This window comes from Phyllobates terribilis, unplaced genomic scaffold (assembly GCF_046119375.1).
Source record: "Phyllobates terribilis strain yellow unplaced genomic scaffold, ASM4611937v1 Scaffold_1__5_contigs__length_1240528914, whole genome shotgun sequence".
In the NCBI taxonomy this organism is placed as follows: domain Eukaryota; kingdom Metazoa; phylum Chordata; class Amphibia; order Anura; family Dendrobatidae; genus Phyllobates; species Phyllobates terribilis.
Genome location: NW_027362761.1, coordinates 303,567,719 through 303,574,183, shown reverse-complemented (window position 1 = coordinate 303,574,183; position 6,465 = coordinate 303,567,719).

The following is a 6,465-nucleotide window of genomic DNA, read 5'->3' as shown; positions in this document are numbered from 1 at the left end:
CTTTGACTAGAGCTGATCTGCTAAGAGGATTAATAACTGATTAACAATATCTTCTTTTGGTGATGTAAAGATCATTTGGTCTCATGGACCAGTTTACACTGACAGATTACCAAATATGCTCACACAGGATATTGGTGGCAAGTAATAATCAATAGCTATAATGGGAACGAAAATCAATACTGATTCTGTGGGGGATTTAATATATATATATAGATATATATATATATATCTATATATATTATTTCTTACAGCTTAATTTCTTTAACATTGTAGCAATTCCTTTAATTAAACAGTTATCCCTCCTTAATGGTAGATGTGTAGATAGACAAACTGCAGAAAAAAATGCCTTGAAAACCTAATCTAATTTCTTGCCTCCACAGCCAATTTTCATTTTTAGATTTGTATTTTTCCCTCCCCTTCTTCCAATAGCCATAACGTTTTTATTTTTCTCTCAACATAGCTGTGACATCTTTTTTGCCGCGTGAGTTGTAGTTTTGAATAACACTATTCATTTAACCATACTATGTACTTAAAAACAGAAAAAAAATCCAAGTGGGATGAAATGATGAAAAAAAAATGCAATTCCGCCATTTTGGGGGGGGGGGGGTATTTGTTTTTACATCGTTCATTGTATGATAAAAATAACCTGGAAAAATTATTCTCAACCAAACTTGCATAGATTTACTCACCAAAATACCACAATTTTGATTTTTTTTTTCGCTTTATGATGTCTAACGATGGGATTAATTAATTTTATATTTTCAATGTAATTTTACGGACATGGCGATACCAAATATGCCTTTTTATTTATTTTTTTCATTCATTTTTAATGGGGGAAAAGGAGACTATCACTAGAGGACTAGTAAACCTGCTGCCATGTAGTTCTTCATATTCATGAGCTCTTTATAACCCCACTACTGATTGGCAGATTTCTGCCTATGCACAGTGTACACAGAAAGCTGCCAATCAGTTGTGGGGGCGGGGTTATACAGAGCTCAGCTTCCAGAGAACTGATAGATCTGCTGAAGATAAAACTGGGATTTTATCAAAACTGCAGCAAATAGCCCAGTATGTGATACATTGGTGGATTAAGTGGCTCTGCACCTACATCGTGGCCCATCGTGGCTGCGTGCCCACTATGCATTTTTCAAGCGTTTTTGCAAAAACGCTTGGTAATACGTGCCCCATGGTCCCCAATGATAATATGCATGTGCTGTGCACATGCTGCGAAAATTTCCGCTGCGGATTATCATTGCTGAACAATACGCAGCATGTCCATTAATTTTGCGGACATGCAGCGTAATTGCCGCCATTGACTTGCATTGAATCGCTTAATATCCGCATGACTACATGTGCACATGCAGATATTAAGTGATTCAATGTGCGGATGGTAGTCGGGTCTGGAGAAGAGGAGACTCTCCTCCAGACCCGGGTACCATGGTACCTGTTGAAAAAAGAATTCAAGATAAAAAATAAACATTATACTCACCTTCCGATGGCCCCTGGTCTTTTCTCCGCTGCGTCTGGTCTCTTGTACGGCTCGCGGTGGTGTGAAAGGACTTGCCATGACGTCATTTAGTCATGTGACAGGTCACATGACCGCTGACGACGGCGATCGCGTGACCTGTCACATGACTAAATGACATCATGACGTCATGGAAGGTCCTTTCACACACGAGCCATACAAGAGACCGGACGCAGCGGAGAAAAGACCGGGGGCCATCAGAAGGTGAGTATAATGTTTTTTTTTATTTTTTACCATTTTTATTTTTTTTTCAACTATTAACTTGGTCACACTATATAAATCCATGCCGGTTGCATGGATTTATATAGGGTGACCAAGTTGTCAAGTGATGCTAAAATCGCTTGGAAAAGCGCTTGATAACCCACATGCGGAAATGCAAGTGAAGAACGCTTGACAAACGCTTCTACCTGGCAGGAAAAACGCATGTAAAATCCACATGTGTTTTTCCTGCCAGGGAGATGCGGAAAAAATATGCAGCATTCCTGCATCGTGGGCACTTAGTCAAATGAGTGTTATTGCTGATATACAGTAATTGTTATCGCTCTATGACATTGCTTACAAATGATTGGATTACTATCACATTGAGCTGCTGCTGTTTCATGTAGTGGTAGCTTTAGCTCTTATTGCCATTTGATGACACTGTGCTACTTTCCCAAGTGCATACTTGGCCCCAGGATTTGCGACTACGGTCTTAAGATACTGGACATGTTTTAGTTCTAATCCTTTCAACTCTACACCAGCCAGTTGCTGGTCATTACATGGTCTTGTATGGCAGCAAATTAATCATAAAGTAAATACTCATAATGGAAGGGTTACATTATTTGAATGATTTTAGGACTCACATCTGAGATGTTTTCAAAATATTCGATGGAACAATGCTTAAAGGGAATCTGTCAGTATGATCAACCTTCCTAAGCCGTATACATGGGCATGTAGGTCATAGGAAGCTGAATAAAATGATACCATGATATTTGCGATCCAATGTCTTATTCCAGCGGAATCAAAATGTTTCTTAATATGTAAATGAGCTGTTAACATCTATGATCTGGACACAGATCTTCGGGGGAGTCGCCCTCCTGAGCTTATTTTGAATGAAGACATGTAGATGTGAGGCACGTAAATCAGGAGAGCAGACTGTTAATCATTACATGTCTCACACGGGTAGCGCCCCCTTTCATTTAATATAAGCTCTGGAGGCAGATTCTCACGGAGATCAGTGTCCGGCCCATAGATCTTAGCAGCTCATTTACTAATTAAGAAAAATGTGTATTTCTCTGAAGCAAGACATTGAATCACAGATATCAAAGTATAATTTTATTCATCTTCTGATCACATATATGCCCAGATGGCTTAGGAGGGTTGATCCTACTGATTATGATTACTGATTACCATTACTGGACAACACCTTCTGAATATTCCCAAAATGCATCATAAAATAAAACTGCAGACTTACCTCCTGGAACTGTGCCATTCCTCCAATGTCAGTGGTATGCCCGCAGGCGGTCATGGGACATTGTTATGTCACATGACTGCTGCAGTCAATCAGCAGCCACTGATTTGCTATAGTTTTCAGTATTTTATCAGAGTGGAGGTCCACTCTGACGGAATATTGAAGAGTTTATTATGTATCTTGGGAACTGTGCAGAAGGGGTTCTCCAGTAGCGAACAACTCTTCTAAAGGGGTCCTTCCACTGGAATCCTCACCGATCCTATAACGGGGCAAAATGTGGCAAAATACTGTCTTGTACTATATTATGTGTTGTAGACACTTTTTATACCTTTTCTGGCAAAATATGTGTTCTCACTGAAAAGGGGAAAGGGCTATGGTTTATGAAAAAAGGGCATGGGCTAATGTGCAACATCAGACATCAAGAAATGTGCTAGATTTATCAAAGGTCATGAACTACTGTGATAAATTTGCCACATTTTAAGTCTGTCTAGTCAAAGTCTGCTTTATGTAAGAATTAGACAACATAGATAAATCTGCCCCATTGTTTATAGAACTTCCAGAGATAGCCCAGTGCTTTAATCAACTTACTCCGGAGTCTCATAGACAGTGAATGGAGCAAAAGTGCTTGCGCGAACATCCATGCCATGTGGGGAGCTGTGGGGGACATAATACTGTGGGGCAATCATACTATGTGTGGGAGGATGTAGGGGCATTATACTGTGTTTTAGTATCTGTGGGGGCATCATATTGTGTGTGGGGGATGTAGGATCCATCATACTGTGTGGAGGACACTGGGGGTACCATACTGTGTATATGGAGGGCAATGGGGGCATTATTCAGTGTGAAAATGGCTGAGGGGACATCATACTGTATGGTGGCATCATACTGTGTGTTGGTAGCTAGCTATGGGGACATCATACTGTGTATGTTTGGGTGTGCGGGTTGTAAGGGTCATCATACTGAGTATTGGTAGCCGTGGAGACATCATACTGTGTTGGGGCTGTGATACCTCACACTGTGGAAGAACTGTGGTAACATCATACTGTGTGAGGCGCTGTCTGGTCATCATACTTTGTGGGTGGCTGTGAGGGTATCATACTGTGGAGGGCGTGCTGGTGGCATTATACTGTGTGTGGGGGACTGTGGAGACATTATGTGGGTGGAGGTATCGTTTTGTTGGGGGGGGTTATTAGCAGCAACACACTTTGTGGGAGGAGCTGTTGATCAAGTTACAAGAGCTGAATAAGAGAAACAGTATGATTCACTGCTTTTTATAAACTTTACTAAAAAACAGTAAATTATATGGTTTTGATTAGCTGCTACAGGTAAGAGCACATTACAACAAGCCCTATTCTAACATGTGTTGGCAGTAGCAGCTAGTCAACATGCTTAATTCTGTTCAATATTAAGTAATAACATTTCTATATAATAATAATGATTATGATTAATGAGCAGATTGAAGTTTATACTGTTGGTTTGGCCCTCCACATCAGTCAAACCTGCCCAGCCTAGATCTACTGTACTACAGATGTATTCTTTAGAAGCAGTAATTCACAGAGCCAGTATGGCGATGCAGGCAGTGCTTGGGGCCAAGACTTCATGTAAGTCAAATGTGGCGGGCACCACCCTAATGTTCAGAGGGGATCAACCCAAAGCATAGGAATAGCCAAGTACTGTAGCATCGGCGTCTCTGCCCCCTGCCAGGCAGAGACGCCGTCCCACTCACCTCCTCGCTCCCCGCGCTCCCCGCTCTGCGTTCTCCAGCGCTCCTCTTCCTGCTGCCGGCGCGCCAGCTCCCCGGGCACTGTGCGGCGCGCGCACGCTCCCTCCCTCTTAAAGGGGCCGCGTGCGCCGTCCTATGGAGTCCCCGGCCAATAGCCGAGGGTCCTCCCATATATAAGGCACCTCCTCCAAAATGGAGGTGCCTGAGCAATAGTTGTCGCACAGTGTTACTTACCTCTGCTTCAGCCCTCAGGTCCCGCTGCTAGCCTGACTACTAGTTCTGCCAGCCTGTTACCTGCCTGTTACCTGCCCGGTTCCTGCCGTGTCTGCCAGCCCGCTTACCTGGAAGCACCTGCCTGTTACCTGTCTGTTACCTGCTGTGCCTACCTGGAGGCCCCTGCCGTCACTTGCTGTGACCACCTGTCAGCCTACCTAGAGGCTCCTGCCTGTCACCTGCCGTGACCACCTGACAGCCTACCTAGAGGCTCCCGCCTGTCGTGTCTGCCAGTTCATCCACCAGGACCACTCGTCAGCCTGCCTGCTGTGCCCGTGGGAGTCACCTGCTCTCTTACAAGGTCGTCCCCAGAGTAGCACCTGGTCCCTCGGCTCGGTCCCTCCCAGGTCACGGAGTCGTTAGCCGCCGTACGACCAGGGTCGGTCCGAGTTGATACTTAGTTACGCCCCTCTGGGTCCCTCCTTGCACCGCAGCACAGAGGTTCCCCCTCCCGGATCCGTAACAAGTACAAAGGAAGAAAAAGATATGCATAGATGGGAATCCCACCCAGAAATAATTAACACTTTGATAATATCAAACCTTTATTAGCACATAAATATAGACAACAACCACCATATAAAAACATTTAAAACAGCCAAATTGACCCAAAAGAAACAGCCCAAACTAAAGATAGTTAGGCAAATACCCATCCCTCACCAAACCGGCACTTGAAATCATCAATGATGAAATAATAAGAGGCCAAGACGACCCTATATAGATATTACACTTTTAAATACATCAGGCATGTGGAGACCATCATCCAGTAAAATGCTCAAAGTATATATAGCATTAATCCCAAAACAGTATACATAACAAGTATAACCCTGACATGACAAGAGAACATAATACCAATAAAAGTTATATACTCATATACCCAAACATGTATTACAGTGGCATTATACTGGAGAGGGCAAGATGAACCTTTAAATAAGTAGTCATAGTATGATCAAAAACCCCTTGTCTACCCAATGGAGTTGCCGGCAAGAGGCCCAGATTAGGTTCACAGCAAGTCACCTGTCCGAATGATACATAGAGGGAGGGGGCATTGGAACCCCACGTGTATCGCTACATTAACCTGTAGCTTCCTCAGGGGATAAAAAGATGTAAATGCTGCAGGGGCCGAGACTTCAAGCACACAGCACCCTGTTCTCAAGACCATAATGAATTTACACTAACATAAATTATAGAGCTTCAGATACATTGCCTTAAAGTGTCTAAACTATATATTAGAAATTTGGTAAAATTGTGTGTATACCATTTACAAGTCAGGAGCTATTCCTAAAATTTAGTACATTTGGATTTCCCCAACAACAACTAAAGCAGTTTTGGCAATAACTGTGTATCAAGAAAGTATTAGGTAAGTACTTTACCAATATTTTCTAAAAAAGTGGCTCCCATAAATCAATTTTCAATATAATTTTCAGATATGAAGTCCACACACTAAGCCCATTTTTTATTCTTTTTTTCACTTATGTACGTATTCACTTTGTGTGT